Source organism: Lepidochelys kempii, chromosome 7 (genome assembly GCF_965140265.1).
Source record: "Lepidochelys kempii isolate rLepKem1 chromosome 7, rLepKem1.hap2, whole genome shotgun sequence".
Lineage (NCBI taxonomy): Eukaryota > Metazoa > Chordata > Testudines > Cheloniidae > Lepidochelys > Lepidochelys kempii.
In genome coordinates, this window is record NC_133262.1 from 19,966,282 (window position 1) to 19,983,799 (window position 17,518).

The following is a 17,518-nucleotide window of genomic DNA, read 5'->3' on the forward strand; positions in this document are numbered from 1 at the left end:
TGTGGGCTTCCGGGCAGGCTGTATAACCCTTAGCAAGCTCTCAAATTCCTAGCCCGCCCAGGGATCTGTGCTGCTGTGTCTTTGTGCCTGTTCTGGTATGCCTACCTAAGCTGCTATCGCATTTCCGACGGCAGTGCAGTCATACCTTCCGTGGTGGTGAAAGGTCCTGAGGCTGACAGCATGGGACATTGAATACTCCTGGGGAAAGTACAGCATTCAAGTGTCTTCACCACCAGCCTGCCCATGTGCTTCTCCCCTGTCCTGAAATGACTCCTTCCAAGCTTGGGGAGGGTTCATCTCCATTCAGTCCCTGATTTCTCAGTTGTCCAGTTGAAAGGGAGCTAGAGAGATAGTACTGTAAAGCGTATACTTGTTTATAGGATGTGGACTGAAATCACTCATTTACTGTATGTGTATTGCCAAACAGCCCTCAGATGGTAATGACATTTGCTCACTGCTGACCTGGCTGGATTTCAACCTAAAGGTGAAAGGCTCTATATGCCATTATCAACCCCCTAAGCGATCCAGTCCCCTCTACGCATTCACCTCTGTGACCCATCCAAGCTTATGCTCAGCAGTACAGCCCATTTCACTGGGCAATGTACATCTCCATCACCTATTGGTATATTCAGTTAAATAGAGTTGGTTGGGTATGGGAAGAGCGTATGGGTTGTAGCAATCCCAAACAAAGGTTAATTGTATCTGGGACCTAGACATTAATCTCCATTGGGCTATAAAAATGAAATACAATGGAGACTGTTTCAAACTTTCCTGTTCCTGTTGGTATAGGGAGCAGTGAGACAATGCATTGTAATGTGGGTTCCACTGATTTGTGCCCAAGAACAGTAACAAGAAACTTTTGAATGAACTGTAAGATTAATGAACTTGGTTTCATGCTGGACAAGGGACCATAACAAAATTTAAATACTGTAGTGTTCACATAAGCCAGGTTTTGTGAGTTTCATGCATTGCTTACACACAATCAATAGAGCAGACCAGGAAACCTAATGCAGTTTATTACTATGGACATACCAGAACTAGCCAACAAAATTAGTAGCATTAATATAATAAATGAAGACTGATCTGAAATACAATCTCCGTTCCAGACACCCTTGAACTTTGGGGATATTAAAAATCCAGATCCAAACCCTCCAGATCCAGCAGAAATATGGTTGCTTGAAACCATCTCTAATAGTAATAAATTGAGAATAATAATTACATTGTTATATTTAGACTGTGGTTGACCCTGCAGGAACCCAGAATTAACTGTGGGCCCAGTTTTCAGACTTTGGGTGTCAATTGGAAATACAAATCATGCAGCTGGATTGCAAATCAACACTCAGGCAGGTAAAATACGAATTTCCTTACCTAACCCCTGAAGTGAGCATCAAAATGTGGGAAGTGGATGTCCAAAAGAATATATTTGAAAATGGAACTTTCCACATACAATATAGGGATCATCCACCCACCAGTGAAATTGTAGCCACCTCTAGGATGGAACATAGCAGCCCTTCTGCACACCGTGGTGCAGCCTTTATATTTTTAAAAGACGGAGTATCGAATAACTTCTCCAACTGAAAGGACAGAGGCAGTTTATTTTTTACATAGGTGGAAGATGTAAGGGGTTAACTTCTTTTGCACTCTTAGCACTGGCCTGGTGGGCTGAAAAGAAGGAAGGGAGGACAAGCAGAAGGAGAAATCAGCAGTTTGCATTTGCTGAGCAGCACACAAAGCCCTGGTTTTAATACTGTAAATCCCCAAAACCTCATAAGCACTAAATTAATCCCTACAAATTAAGAGCACACGCCACAGCAGGATTCATTGCTGTGCTACTCACTAGCAACTGTATTTAAGACTATGTAACTATAAGCAAAAACCCTGAGCTGGCACAGCCTGCCATCATCATGATCCCTTGACATGCTTTCTGTTCTCCCAGTAACTTTTGTAAGAACTAATCTCAGATGATAAATTCTCCCCTCATGTAATCAAGAGGGGAATTTGGCCCTAGATATTAACAACTTTCAGGCTGCTTTTAAATCAGGGTGGCTTGAAAACAATTAGTGCTTTGGTTAATTATGTAATACAGCTGGGGTGGGAGAGAAACTTTTGGGGTGGGTAAGGGACACTTTCAAACCAACCCTCTGATCCAAACACCCATAAATTAAGGGAAATTTTAGAATCAGATGGGAATTTGTCTCCCAGTCTCCTGAACAAAAAACTAAAACAGAAAAACAACCAAAATGAAAATCTCATCTTTTTGTGGATGTTCAAATCTGGGTCAGTATCTAGATCAAGGGTGGGCAAACTTTTTGGCCTATGAGCCACATCAGGTTTCTGAAACTGTATGGAGGGCAGGGTAGGGAAGGCTGTGCTTCCCCAAACAGCCTGGCCCCTGCCCCCTATCCGCCCCCTCCCACTTCCTGCCCCCCTCAGAACCCTTGACCCATCCAACCCCCCCTGCTCCTTGTCCCCAACCGTTCCCTCCCTGGACCCCCTGCCCCTAACTGCCCCCCTGGGACTCCACCCCCTATCCAACCCCCCTTCTCCCTGTCCCCTGACTGTCCCAACCCCTATCCACACCCCCACCCCCAGACAGGCCCCCCGGGATTCCCACACCTATCCAACCCCCCTGTTCCCCATCCCCTGACCACCCCCTAGAACTTTCGCCCCATCTGACTGCCACCTGCTCCTTGTCCCCTGACAGCCCCCTGGGACTCCCTGCAACTTATCCAACCCCCCCACTCCCTGCCCCCTTACCATGCCGCTCAGAGCACCAGGACTGGCAGCCGCACCACCTGGCCGGAGCCACGCAGACTAGAGCACTGGGGCAGGCCAGCGGCTCTCGCAGCCACGCTGCCCAGCAGGAGCTCGCAGCCCCGCCGCCCAGAGCGCTGGCAGCACGGCGAGCTGAGGCTGTGGGGGAAGAGGGACAACAGGGGAGGGGCCGAGGGCTAGTCTCCCCAGCCGGGAGCTCAAGGGATGGGCAGGAGGGTCCCAAGGGCCGGATGTGGCCTGCAGTTTGCCCACCTCTGATCTAGAGCCAAACTTTTGTGTGTGTGTGTGTCTATATATATATATATGTATATATATATATATATACATTCATTGTTCCAGCAGCTTAAAGTTCTTTGGGTTTATTCAGTGTTCGAACATGTAGAATCCAGCCTGCAAATCAGAAACCTTGGTTATTTTTTATATCCTTCATTCTTTAGTAAACAAGTCCCTGCTCTCTCTAAATTCTGAAAGCAGCAGGCGTGTGGGTCATCTGAAACTGTTCTCAATGGATTCCCTCAAAGTTAGAGTCTAAGGAAGCTCCATACAGTAGACTTCCACTTGGTACTAGGGTAAATGCCAGGAACTGTCATTCAACTTTAAATGGTGTGATCTTAATCTTTATGGACGGAGTAGTAGTAAAGTATAGCTGTGTATATTTCTAGCATATTTGTTCAGTGGAAAGGGGAAACTGCGCACAGTCCCAATCACATGTCAGGAAAGTAGACATCAGGGAGTTATATAATCAAACAATGTGAAAACTGCCATTCTTCCCCCCCCCCCCCCCCCCGGTTTTATCCTCATCCTCACAAATTGTCATCTCCTGTGTGTAAAAACCAAAAGCAACAGAAAAGCCATCAGAATCCCTGTCTAATTGTTAACACACACTTACCTTAACCAAGCAAATGCAGTTATTAACTAGCCCTTAAACAATAAGTGGTGTCTGTTGGAGAGACTGCCCTGCAGTCATTACGACTCTAGGGTATTAATAAAATACTATGTCTGTTACTCCAATCTCCTGGTTTCCATACACTGTAATTTTCACTTTATATTGAACTCCTCCCCAGAGCAGTAAAATTCCACATTGCTTTAAATGTTGTCTTTCTCTCATCAGAGTGTGAAAGAAGTGAAGCCTGTAATAAAAATCAAGATATATTAGCTTTTCTCCACTGTCCCCAAGGCTTGAGAGAGAAGCTTATTGGAATTACCACGTCAGATGGTCCAGCGTTCATGCAACAGTCATAAAACTTCTATTAGGTGCAGGGGGCTGGAGGGGCGGGTGTAGATATTTACTTCCGATGCAGCAGGAACCGCTGCCAAGACCTGCAGTAAAAGCCAGATATTGGTTCCCTTCGCAGCACTTTGAGTCTGACTGTGTGTGAAATAAATAAGGGAGAATTAAAGTGAATCCCAATAAAAAAAAAGAAGAGGATATTAATGACCCTATTTCTTAAATGACAGCGTTACTGAACGTGAACGGTCAAACACACACAAAGAAAATGACTTTGGATTTTTTTGATGGGGTGGTGGGTTACTTGCACAGACCCAATGTCTTCAGGCGGAGAAGAATGTGATGAGTTATTTATCTGGCTTATTATCTAAACAGCGGGGTCCTTACACCTGCTTGCTCACCCTAAGATAAACTTGTGCATTTTGGTGCCCGCTCCCACTCCTATGGGCCACTGATATAAATGAAGTGGAATCAGCCCTTTAATAGGCACATGCTGCGAAATAATAATAATGAATACTTAGTCCCAATTCCAAACTGCTGTAAGCAGGGGCAACTCCATTCATTTGAATGGAATTGCAACTGCTCAGTCCAGATCTAAGTTTGACTGGAAGAGAAAAATCTACCATTCAGCAGCTTCTCCAAGTACGTTTCCTTTTGGGTGCTGCTCCGCAAGACATTGTACTTGATCCTCTTTATCATTCCATAGCTGGGGATATGGCAAAGAAGGAAATGACTACAGGTGTGTTTGAGCCATTGCATTTGGACCTGGATTTGGAACACCCCAAAGTGGGGCTGAGAGTCAGGCCAGTCTAGAGATATGGTCTCGCTGCAACATGTGCCTGTGGATCAGGATTCAGATTCTAGCCCTCCTCCGCCATGAAATTTGTTGGGATATCTTGTTTTGAGCTCATTTGTAGCAATTGAGTGCAGGCGTGCACTCACACACCCATCCCTCTTTCTCTCCCAGACAGACAGACAGACATAGCCACTGTCATGCTGTCTGGAGTGGCTCACAGCCATGATTGCCAAACTCAGGGCAGACTGTCAAAAAAGCAGGGCAGACACCCCAAGCTGGTGGTGTGTTCTTAATTAGATTTCACCAACCCAGTGACAAGTGTGAATTCCTAAATAACAGTCTTACCATGGAGTCACCGACAGTTCTCCTGGGCATCCCAGACTATCCTGCCACCCAGGCAAGCTGGACTATGTGACAGATGGTCCCTTACACCAAAAATCGCAACAATATTCAGGTTACTCCTTGCCCCAAAGGACCAGTCACTTACCCCAGGTCAACTGGACTCAGATCTCAAACAAAGGACAATTGCCTATAGCCAATTCTGTAACAAACTAACTACAGATTTACTAACTAGGAAAAATAAATCTGAATTGGTTACAAGGTTAAAATAGGAAATATATACACACAAATGAGTTACAGTCTTAGATTTAAAAAGGTAATATCAGCTCCTGTAATAAGCAGCTCTATATGGCTAGGAATCTTTTTTCCTCAGAGCCCAGACAGCATAGACCTGCCCAGTTTCTCCATGTCAGGGACTTTTATTCCCCCCTCACCCCAGAGTCCAAGCTGATGGGTGAGTTCATGTGTGGGCTTTTCCTTCCTTACAGGAGTTAGGGATGCAAATAAGGTCTTTGTCCTTTGATGCTACACAATGCCTCATCTGCCTTCATTGGGCCATCTTGTATGCAGGACCGAGCACTTTATCTTAATTAATGCTTTTTTCCCGGGTTGGTGAGTTACACACTTACAGAGGTTTACAATGCAAACACTCAACATAACTTCATACCATGTAGTACAGATGTTATAAGCAGGATTCATACCTGCAGCCTTCTGCAAGCATTCCATAAAGTCTATACACTAAACGCACTCTTATAACGCTAATATCTATTTTAACTACACTAACCCACAGATGATTTGCAGCTGTGCATTTGTCAGTGTTCATGGCCTTGCACGAGCTGGCACATGGTCTGCCAGCATCAGTCATATTGACTGCCCTGGAGAAGGAAAAACCACGCTTTATCCACACCTCAGACAGTGGCAGTGGAAGCTCTACCCTTCTCTGAACCTCCCAGCATGCCCCAGCCTTCCTGGATGGGACTGCCTTTGAGGGACAAAAGAAATATAAGGGTATTTCTTCTGCTGCTGCATGGGATTATCTGTTTATACAAGCATAGCTACTGAGCACCAGAGGTGTGAATGGTGCTGTGCACATGAATAAAACACATGGTCGCTGCCCCAAAGAGTTTGCAATTTAAGATATAGTCATAACATGACAAATGATAACACACACAGGGGTCGCTAAGGGAATAAGGGAGAGCGGTTACATAAAGTAGTTACATCTTTGTTGACATGTTTCTAGCCTAGTGACGGATTAGGATATTTGGAGCAAGGGCGATGGGGAAGAGCTTTTTACCATTTTGACCTTGTTTCAGGATCAGCCTCAAAGTGCCATGAATTTTAATTAACTGAGTGACTTTCAAATACCTAGTGGACAGTAGCACACATGGAAAACACTACCCTGACACATTCCCTTGCATTCAGACTCCTCTATGTGAGGACTGAACAAATGTGGTTGCACTGGACCAAGAAAGCCAGTGGCAGAGAGATATAAAAGCTGATAAACAGAGACCTATAAACGAGTCATATTAAAGATATAGGGACAGATTAATCAGAGTGCTCTGGTTGTTTTGAGCCTCTCCAGTGATGCAGAGCAGCCATAAACTCAGTTTAACTTGCCAATTAAGCTGATTTTACTGTTGCTTTATAGTGTCAGAACAGCAGAAAGCAGTGGGAATTTCACAATGAATGAGGACCACAGATTATAGGTAGAAAGGCTAGAATTGGACCATGCTGTGATTTTGCAGGACTCCTCACTATATTAACATAGCATAGAGATGTCATACTCCCTCCTCATCTGAGCTTTGTCTAAACCTTTATATTGCAGTTGGTTACAAGAGTTATAATTATTTTACTGACATTTTTAACATCCAATTTGCCTCTAGCTTGGTGTATGTGGAGATGAGAATAAATGCAAAATCAAAATGCAAAACCAAAGGAAGATCTAAAAGTCCCATTGAAGCAATTGTGAGAACCTCACGTGAAAACTGGAGACCTTCAAACAGCTTAAAGGTTCAGGTCAGGTAACCACCTATAAGTTTGGGTGTTTATCCCAACTATCTGAATCTCCTGCATTTGCAAAACTGGGCTGGAAATCTCTTGAGACGAGACATTGAGAGAGTCACTTTGCTCCAACTACCTGTGCACTTTGAATTCAGAAGAGTGACTGCATAATTGGGATTAGTTAGTTGATTAAAAACTTTTTCAGGAATCCCTCATCCACTTTTTTTTTCTGTTGAAATTTGAGATTTCAATTTAAAAAATTCAGCAACATTAGAATTGTTTTTACCATTTCTAGTTGGGATTTAGAGATAGCAAGTGTGAGGGAAAGAGGATTTGGTCATTCAGTATTGCAGGGTTGTAGTGAGGTCTCTCATGTTAACTTTCAGTGCCTACCAGCACAACAGAATTCTGTAGTCTCTTTCAGTGACTCCAAATCAAATTTGCTCATTTTGCAAGTCAAAACATGATTTTTCTAATTGCTACTACAGCAATCTCCACCAGGGAACAGAAAACCAAGCTGGGTTCTTTCTGTTTCCCATACTATTAGTAATTAATGTTCCTCAGTCTGGAATTTAACAGGCATCCTTGACAATGCGGAATGGAATCTAACTTGCTCTCCAGAAGCTGTATTGGCTCCTGGACAACAGTATAAACTGCTTTTCTCCCAGTAATCAGATGTGACTTTAAGACACTCAGGGAAGGATGTATGTAAATTGAGTAAGATGGTGCCATTTTTACACTATCATTATTCTGACCATAACACACTTTAATTCTTGACATTACAAAATACAGACTACAAACGCATGGTCTAAAGGATGTAGGATTTCCTCTGCAGAATGCCATCTTTAGTATATATTTATATTTCCAGCACTTGAATACCAAGGTTATAGATGCTTTGTAAATATGATAGATATCGAAGTAAAGAATCACTGATGGTAGCTTTTCTTCAGAGCAACAATGTCCCTCACTAGAATATCTGACAGAAATAGGTCTGAGCCATCATATACAGACCTTGAGCAAAGTTTGGGCTTTTGCTTCAGGCCATTCACTAATCTCAGACATGCTGACACCCCATATATTGTTACAAGTAGCTGAAGGGGTGAGAGAGGATGGAGGATTCCAGTATTTTTGCTTGAGGTTATCATTGATCCTGATACAGGCTCTGAGAAGAAAGTAGGAACTTTTTTTTGCCTGGTGAATTGGCAAGCTTTGTGCATATGGAAATTAGTATTCTTGCCAGGTACCTGCAACTGTCTGTCAGGGGCATATCTCATTAATCACCCAATTACGCAGACAGGCAGTGAAACCTTCCCTGCAGAAGTCTCCATGGCTGGAGACTGCTGTGCTCCTGCCTGAATCAGGAACACCAGTCCCACCAAGCAACACGTTCAACACCATTAGATTAATGGATTTTCAGAGGAGCAGCAAGAATTACCTGAGGAGGTGTCTGTCTGCTTACCCCTCTATCTGGCCTCACACTGTGAGACTCCTGCACTCAACCCCTCCCAAGGAGGTTCCTGATCTTCCATCTTGCTATTTAAAAGGGAAGCACAGATTTTCACAGCTGCTGCTTCGGGCATGGGCTTCAGCCAGTGCCAGGGGCTGTCTATCATAGGATGCCATTTTGCCATTTTCATACATCCTCTGCACTGGCTCCAAACACATTCATTAATGAAGAAGTTGTAAGCATAGGGATAATATCCGTGTGAGTTTCCTCTGTGCTGGACTGGGAACCAACAGGCGTGCTGTTATAGCCGATAGAGACTTCCGCTTTCTGTGACAGCTACAGATGGGCTTGAGCACCTGGGATTCCCCAAAATTCTGGGGTGTTTGGATGCAGAAATTTGGTTCAGGCCCATCTTTTTAGTGACTATGTAACTCACATTAAGAGGGTGGCTCTTTGTCTCCCTCTTGTGGCAGGACCACAGAAGAGTTTATGAATCTCATGCAACTTGTAGCTACTAAACCTGTTGTCGGTCCAAATTTGAGTTGACCAGAATCAAAACCAGTTGAGGACTGGCTCAGGAATAGGACAAGCATCTCAGTTCATCTCCCTATTACAGCAGTGCCCACAGAGGGCCAGAGCACTCCATTCGCTGAACGCGTTTTTTTCAAACAGACATCTCCACCTCGTGAATGTTCTGCTGCTATAGTTGAGGGGGGAGTTTATTTAATTATTTTTTTAATCATAGTGTGTTTAGGCTGATGAATGTGAAGCCTCATTAAATATATAATAATATGGTCCTGAGGACATCTGTCATGTTAGTCTACTGCCTGACTCTCAAATCACATGAGAGCCACCTATTCTCTCTATGAAACTATTTAGGTTTTTTGGGTTGCCAGCAACCCTCTAAGAGAAGACATTGTTGGGCGTATAAATACATGAACACACTTATAACAATTCATATATAGATGAGATTAGATGATCCTTTCTCTATTAGTCCTCTGCTTTAAATCTAAGCCAGGAGACCAATCACTGAGAGTCATGACTATATGATGGCCAAGGCATGAGCTATGTCACATGGGCTCTAAGCCTAGCTCCTAGTGTGGACAGGTACCCATTTTACAAAACCCACGAGAACTATATCTGGTTTCTTTGTCTTAGCAGAAGAGTGAGTGGGCCTGGAAAAACCAAACTACCCTCTAATCCCTAGAGGTGATTCCTCTAGGACAGAGTTGAGACATGTGAGAGGGTCGGAGTAGGGGAGGTTTTCCTGCCCTTGTGCTTGCTTCCCTTGTTCTGTGGACGAGTAGAAGACTTCATTTTCCTGTCAGTCTGGTGCCTTTCATCAGCACTAATTAAATACATTCAATTAAATAGAAAAAAAATGAAGATAGGTTGAAAAATAGAACACAAAAGTGAAATCCATACAAAGCTACCAAAAAGCCTCAGCAATTAATTGTTTGTTCATTATGAGATTAATATAGTCCTTTGTTCTAACACTACAACAACAAGACTCTTACTATCCCTTCCAATATATCACAATAACCAAGAAGACGGTTATCACTGACAAACCAAACAACGTTGTAGAAAGAATAACAGGGACTCCTGAAGTGTTTGCTTTGTTGGGAGAGCAAATGAATGAATGTCTCCTTAATAGAGAAAAATAGGTAACATTTTAATATAATGAGCTAATCATTATTCACTCCTATGGTATATTCATTATGCCTTATGAAGTCCTGTCATTATAATCTAGGTGCCAGGAATCCTTGTATCGGATTTCCACTGTAATTTAGCATTCATTAGCGTCACCATTACTTTAAAGTGTTACAGACATGGGACTCCAAATGTATGTTCTTTCTGCATTTTCGGCCCCCTTTTTTTAAGGGGACACTGCCAATTTAAGTCATATAACAAATGATTTTACCTGCGTAACCAGCTGCAAGAATTTTAAAAACCCAATTTACTTTTCACGGTTTGTGCCTGTTGTTTGCTTTGTATACTTCTCTCAGTGCGGCAAAGGAAACACAATGAAGTCAGCTTCACTTTAGTGTATATTCCAGTTCACTTTCAGGTTCTCATTCCTGAAAAATGTTTCTTGCACACAGAGCAGGGGAATAAAAAATGGTTATTTAAAAGCAGTTGTTTTGATTGGAGTTTTTAAATATGAACAGAAACTTTTCCGTTGGGCTTAGGGTTATATGGCTATTTATTATTATGAGAGGTGCCGAATTCCTCTCTATCCAGGGGGTGCTCGACCCCGCCTCTGCCCCAGGCACTACCTCCACTCCATCCCTTCTTTCAAGCCCCCGCCCTCCACCCTGCCTCTTCCCTCCCTGCCTGTTCCTGCCCCCGCTCCTCCCCCCCTCCTAGCACCTCCTGCATGCTGCAGAACAGCTGATCCCCAGTGGGCAGGAGGTGCTGAGCAGCGGGGCCATCAGTGGGTGGGAGGCGCTGGGGGAGGGGTAGGCACTGACCCACAGGGCTGCCAGTGGGTGCTCCAGCCCTGGAGCATCTACAGAGTCGGTACCTATGTTATGAGATGGGTGCGGTCTGACTGGAAGGCAGTTAGAAAACTCCCCTGATGTTCAGAATTCTTAGAATTCTGTTTTGTTTGGCATGAATAAAATATCTCACCAACTTCATCTTACAGTTGATTCTCCCCCTCCCTCCCCCCAAATAATACAGTATGTCAGGAATGATTTAGGTGTTCTTTCAACAAAGCATTTACACACAAGCTAATATTAAGCATAAGCTCTTTGGGGGCTGTCTGTTCTGTATTTGTACAGCACCTGGCACAAGGGGTCCTGGTCCATGACTAGCACACTCCTAGGTGTTATTGCCATACAAATAATAATAATTAAAAATTAATGTGCTTAACTCTAGCCCTATTCAAAAGACATTTAAACACAGGCTTAAAGTCCACTGACTTCAATGGGACAGAAACACTCTCTTCAAGTGAAGCAAGTGCATAGCTACTTTGCTCAGTTGGGGCCTTAGTGGTGGTGGTCAAAAGTGTCAGTCTTCAAACTAAGCAGCAGCAATAAAAACTTCCCCACAGCACCCCAGCAATGTACTGCCCTGCCAGACTGGGAGGGACCCCTTGCTGGGCTGAAATAATAATTGAGTCTTTGTGCCCCATCAATCTTGGGCATCTCTGCTCAGGTGCACTTGATGCCAATTGCAATGGTGGCCTTTAGGATAACATTGCAATCTATAAATTCTAACAGTTTCCTCCACTGGGGCTAAGAGAACCATGTGGCTGTGATTAATGAATCTTCTTTAGCTGTCCACTATTAATTGGGGTTTTTTTTAGCCTTATTACAGCCAGTAAATCTGAGGGGGTTTAGCCCATATTTCTTCCACACATCTCCCCCACCTCTCCACTTTTTCCATCCTTCCTTATTGCATCCAGTTACTCTGTTTGAGCTTTTTTTAAACTCCTTACATGATTTTACATACACAGATGAGATTTCATTGTGCACCAAACCTCTTCTATTGGATTAGTGTCCTGGACCTCTCTGGGAACATCCAGTAATTGGGTGTTATTGTCCTTGAACCATCACTTTCTTTGCTTTTTCGAACATGTATGAATAATTAGCTTTGGTCAGTCATCTGGAAGGTGCTCCTTCATACTGTACAGCAAGAATCAGTCAAGTCTAGTGTCACGGTATGGGAAGTCATAATTCTTAACAGAACATATACACAGGGTCCCTCTAACAGAAGTCGTCTAGATGTGCTGTATCTTGACTGTAGGAACTCCATTAGCCTTACCCTGGTTATTTCACTTCTTCATATGGCTATTCCTGGCCTCCCAAAGTTGCTGTTACATTGCAGGGGTGATTGACAGCTTTCTTCACAGCTGTCACAAGGTACTACATATTGCAATGCTTCTGGTGTAAATGAATGGCTATAAATGGGGTGTGTGTATGGTATAGGAGATGACCTATAGCATCAAGCACAGATATGAGATATGCAAACCTTGACTCTGGCACCTAAATAATGGACTAGAAGAACATACCCAGGAAGGTGTACAGAAAAGAGTGCATTCACTGTCTGAGCTGTTCAGATTTTCTTGCAGGTGTTAGCCTTTGGAATTCTCTGCATTCTGTTTAAAAGTGGTTGGAAAGCCAGTTCTTTGTTATCTTTTAATCAGGAGAGTGGGTGTACAATATGGCTCTTGTTTCTCTAGTGCCTTTCATCGAGCATATCAAAGTGCTTTAAAGGCATTAATTATTGAGCCTTGCAACAGCCCTGTGACGTAGCTTCTTATGATCCCTGTTTTGTAGATTGGGAAACTGAGGCCCAGGGACGTTAAGTGACTTGCCCAAGTTCACATGGAGTGAATGTGAGGCTCTGGTTTTTTTAGTGCTATACGTATGCTTTATTTATGTCTGCAATTGCGTGGCTATTTGTGATAACTGCATATGCAAATTATGCAAAACTGCACATGCAAATTTAAAATGTATACAATTTTAAAAATCTGAGTTTAGCCCTCTTGGTCCCTGGTCCTGTGCTTTAATTAGCAGACACTATTACTATAAATTCCCACAGAGCATATCAGTTGTCTGTGATTGTGGCAGAACAGGTGTCCACTCCTGCCAAGGCTTTAGGCCTCCGCTGAGCACTGACAAATTCACTGCTGCAAACCAGTCTGTTTCACCTGTTTGTTAGTATGGTTAAGATGGGTATTGAATTTATAAAAATGTGTTGAGACTTGTAAATTGCTGCATGCGCTAATCTCACTTATAATATGTTATCATGTGCTATAAGGTAAGAGTTACATTTTTTCTTTAGGCCTGTAAAAATGTTTGTTCTGAAACTGTGAACCCAGTCAGGAGGGATTGTCTTGTAACCATCAAGAAGGCCTATCAAAACTAACTGGGCCATTGTCGGACATCACAATACAAAGACTTTGTTAATTGCCTCTTCACATGCATGAAGACGGTAGGTTTCAGAGTAGCAGCCGTGTTAGTCTGTATTCGCAAAAAGAAAAGGAGTACTTGTGGCACCTTAGAGACTAACCAATTTATTTGAGCATAAGCTTTCGTGAGCTACAGCAAATAAATTGGTGAGTCTCTAAGGTGCCACTAGTACTCCTTTTCTTTTTATGAAGAGGGTAGTACAACAGGCATTGTCCCACTATCTTGAATTCTGGACAAAGGAAATAAAAACATCCGACGAGAAAATTTTTCATCTCTCTTTGCTGTTTGGACTGTCATAAGGCCAGAGCTATGAAACAAAATCAGCGCTCCCCAGGGTCAACCTGGGTTAGTCCTAAAGCCATTCAGAGCTGACAGATTACTAGAACTCTGTCACCTTTTAAAACCATAGACCAGTGTTTCCCAAACTTTTTTGGCCATGGAACACTTTTTAGCCTATTACGGAATACTGAAATATATTTTTGTAGTCGTTTGGTTTTCAGATAAAAAATTGCATTATTTATGCTCCAATATATTTTATTTTATAAAACAAAGCAAAACCACAAATTTAAAATAAATTGAACTAACAATTTCTAACTGGAAAGTGCATATAAAGTAGTACAAAAATCAAGTGCAAGAGTCAAAATTTAATTCTAGATTCTTTCACGGAACACCTATTCACATTGTGTGGAACACCAGCGTTCTGCAGAACACAGTTTGGGAAACTCTGCCATAGACTATAACTCATTTGTGTATATGTGTTTTCTTGCTTTCACTTTATAATACTCTCATTTATTTTTCCTAGTTAATAAATCTTTAGTTAGTTTATTACAGGATTCGCTACAAGCATTGTCTTTGGTGAGAGATGGGGTATAAATTGACAATGACGTTGGTTAAGTGACTGGTCCCTTGAGATAGGAAGCAACCAACTATAACTAAGTCCAGCTTGCTTGGGTGGCAAGATAGACTGGAGTGTCCAAAGGGACTGACTGTGACGCTGTGGTAAGACTGTTATAGGGCTTCAGGAGTTCACATCTCTTGATGGGTTGGCAAAATCTAATTATAGAACATACAACCAGTCTGGGGGTCTCTGCCCTGCTTCTTGACAGCCTGCCCTGAGGTTGGCACTCACGGTTGAGTGCATGCCACTCGCTAAATGTATTGAGTTTTATGCTGTTGTACTAAATGGAAGTTTGAATTTGTTACACACCAAAGATTTTCAGTATAAATAATCCAGGCTGTCTACAGAATATATGGCTGGGATGTGTTCCACATGGATTAAGGCTGCTGAGATAAATTACATTTTCCCCTGCTGAGATAAGTTACATTCTCCCAGCTGGCACTGGATTCCCTTACCAGAGCACATCACTAAGTTGCACAGATTGTAAGTGTCTCTGGTAGGGAGATACAGTGCAATGCAGCATGTCTTCGTCATGGCTGATGATATCCCTTTCTCAGGGCAGCAGGCTGGGGCAGACTCGAAAGCTCTCTTGTTTCAGTCCTTGTGATTCAGGAAGCTACTACGAAGCTATACAATAAAATTCTCTTGAAATCACCCTGATGAGAGGGCGGTTTTTCTTCATGTGAGAGATGATTCTATGGGAAATTGCGCAGCTACAGCTTTAAGGCTAACCCAAGGGGTGGTGGGTGAGAGTCTGCCTCATTTTACTTCCCGGAAGCAAAGCCTCAGCCTGAGTGGAGGCTCTGCTGTCAGTTTCCAGATGGAGGGAGATGCCTGGAGATGACAATCCAGACAGCTGTTGGTCCTGCTGAAGCTGGGTGTACATTGAGGAATTACCCATATCCAGTGTGCACCAGAGCAGCACTCTGGATAAGCTGGAACAAAGTGTGGGTGCAGGAGGTTGTGACAGGAATTCAGGGGATCCACAGGATCTATGATTATATAGATCCAATAGCCAAAACCTCCATGAAGGGGGTACAGAGGGGCATGGGCACTAGTTGTTATTCCAGCCCATGAGCTTGCAGAGGGGCTGTGCCGTATTGGGGAATTCCATTCCCTTGATGTCTGCCTAGTTCCTTGCCTGAAGTCTGATTACCTGGGCTTTGTGAGGGGAAGAGATTAATTTCACCCTTTGGGACTTCCTTGATAAATAATTGGGCTATTGTTTAAAGGTCCTGGGATGCTAGATTCTCCTCTCACATCAGTTTTACCCCAGTGTAACTCCACTGAATTAAATGGAGTTAAATTGGTTTTACATCACTGCAAGTGAGACATGAATCAGGCCTAATATCTTCATGCTCACTGCTTTAGAAAGATTAAATCTTAGGGCTGAGTTTAGTAGTAGCAATCCAGGATTTTATATTCTCCAAGAGCATGGTGGGGTAGATTGTTTCCCTTGGGTCTATTGTGATTATACTGCCTAGATACCATGGTGAGTGACTCAAAAATATCATAGATAGATGATAAACAAAAGGGTAATTATTCCCTTGTGATCTTAACTATTCATCTAGATTCCTTTCTGTCCTCCTCTGCCCCACAGGATTAATACAGGCATCAGTTGTGTAAAATCACACCGCATCTCTTAGATAATATGGGGAAGAAATAGACAGCTACGGCAATAAAATGTTGTTTTAATTATGGCAATTTTCTGGCCCATATTAATTTATCACACGCTCCAGAGGGCACTTTGTTATGAAGCTATTGCATCCAGCACTTGCCTGCTTTATTGAAAGGTAAAGAAGAAAAAAAGCTCTGAGAGCTGGCAGAGGAATTTTATACCTGTTCTCACAATCTTGATAACTTGCTATCTGTATTGAATGGATACGGAAGCAGCCACTAAAGATCACCAATAGGAGTGTCAGGAGGAGTAACTCTGGCCCATTCCAAAAACAAGGAAAGGGCTCAAACCTCCGCTTCCTGAAAGGGCCCAGGAGCTGAGGTAAGTGAAGAGGGGACCTGAGCCTCTTGATCCCAGCCGCTTCACCCCCACCCCCCATCAGTTTGTCCAGCTCAGCAACATAACGAGTTCCTTCCCAGTGTCATTTCCCTCACAAAGACATCCCTGTTTCTATTCCAGTCATGTTCACCTGCTCCCCAGAATCCTTTGCATTGGCTTTAAGGAACTCCAAAAATTATTCTTAGATGTAGCTGAGAATCAAGGCTTCAGATGCACATGACGCCATGTTGGGCAAGCAGAAGCTCTACAGCTGAAGAAGGGAGGTTTGGGCCTGCATGACTCTGGTGGTCCCAGTACTACATCGCTCAGATGGACAACCCTACTCAACTTATGCCTAAAGCCATCTGCATAAGTATCTTCTCCTCAGTAGTGGTGCCCTTGGGTAAAAATGTCCAATTTTCAGAATCTGCAGTCAGAAAATTACAGGTATAATCTTTCCCACTGATACCCATTAACATCCATAGGAGTCCCCTGTAGCATTTGTTTGAACAATTATGCCTCACTCACCCCTTGTAAGCAATGCTGGCTCATAAGGCTGCATCACCAAAACAGAGTCAAATGATGTTCCATCCCAGTCTGCCTTCTGGCCCTGGGTCTAGTATGAGGAAGGCTTAAGAAGTAATGAAAGCTTAGCTCACTCCACACTATTAGGTCACATTTACATATCTGACTTCTGGAAATTATTCACTGACCCCTGGAGAGCCCAAGGAAGCTGTAGGGCTGGAGTCACAATTCAAAGGGAAAATTTCACATAACAATTATCCCGAATCATAAAACTACAACACAGTACCAGGGGAGACTAAAACTCTTAGCACACAGAAAATGTAAGATCAGTCACCACCATTTTGTTACCTCTGTTTACAGTCAGCACCTTCCTTACAGCATTTCCCTCCTTCTATTGGGAATGCACTGACACAGAAATCACAGTGCTTCTCAAGGTTCCATTTGGGAACCTTATGGTGTGGAAAAAAAAATCCAGATGTTTACACTATTATTGTCATCTGTTGCTGAGGTCAAAACTAAAAGAGGAAACGGAGACAGAAGAAAGTGACGGAGGAAACGTTCACATTGATTTTATCTGCTTTTCCAACTGTAAAT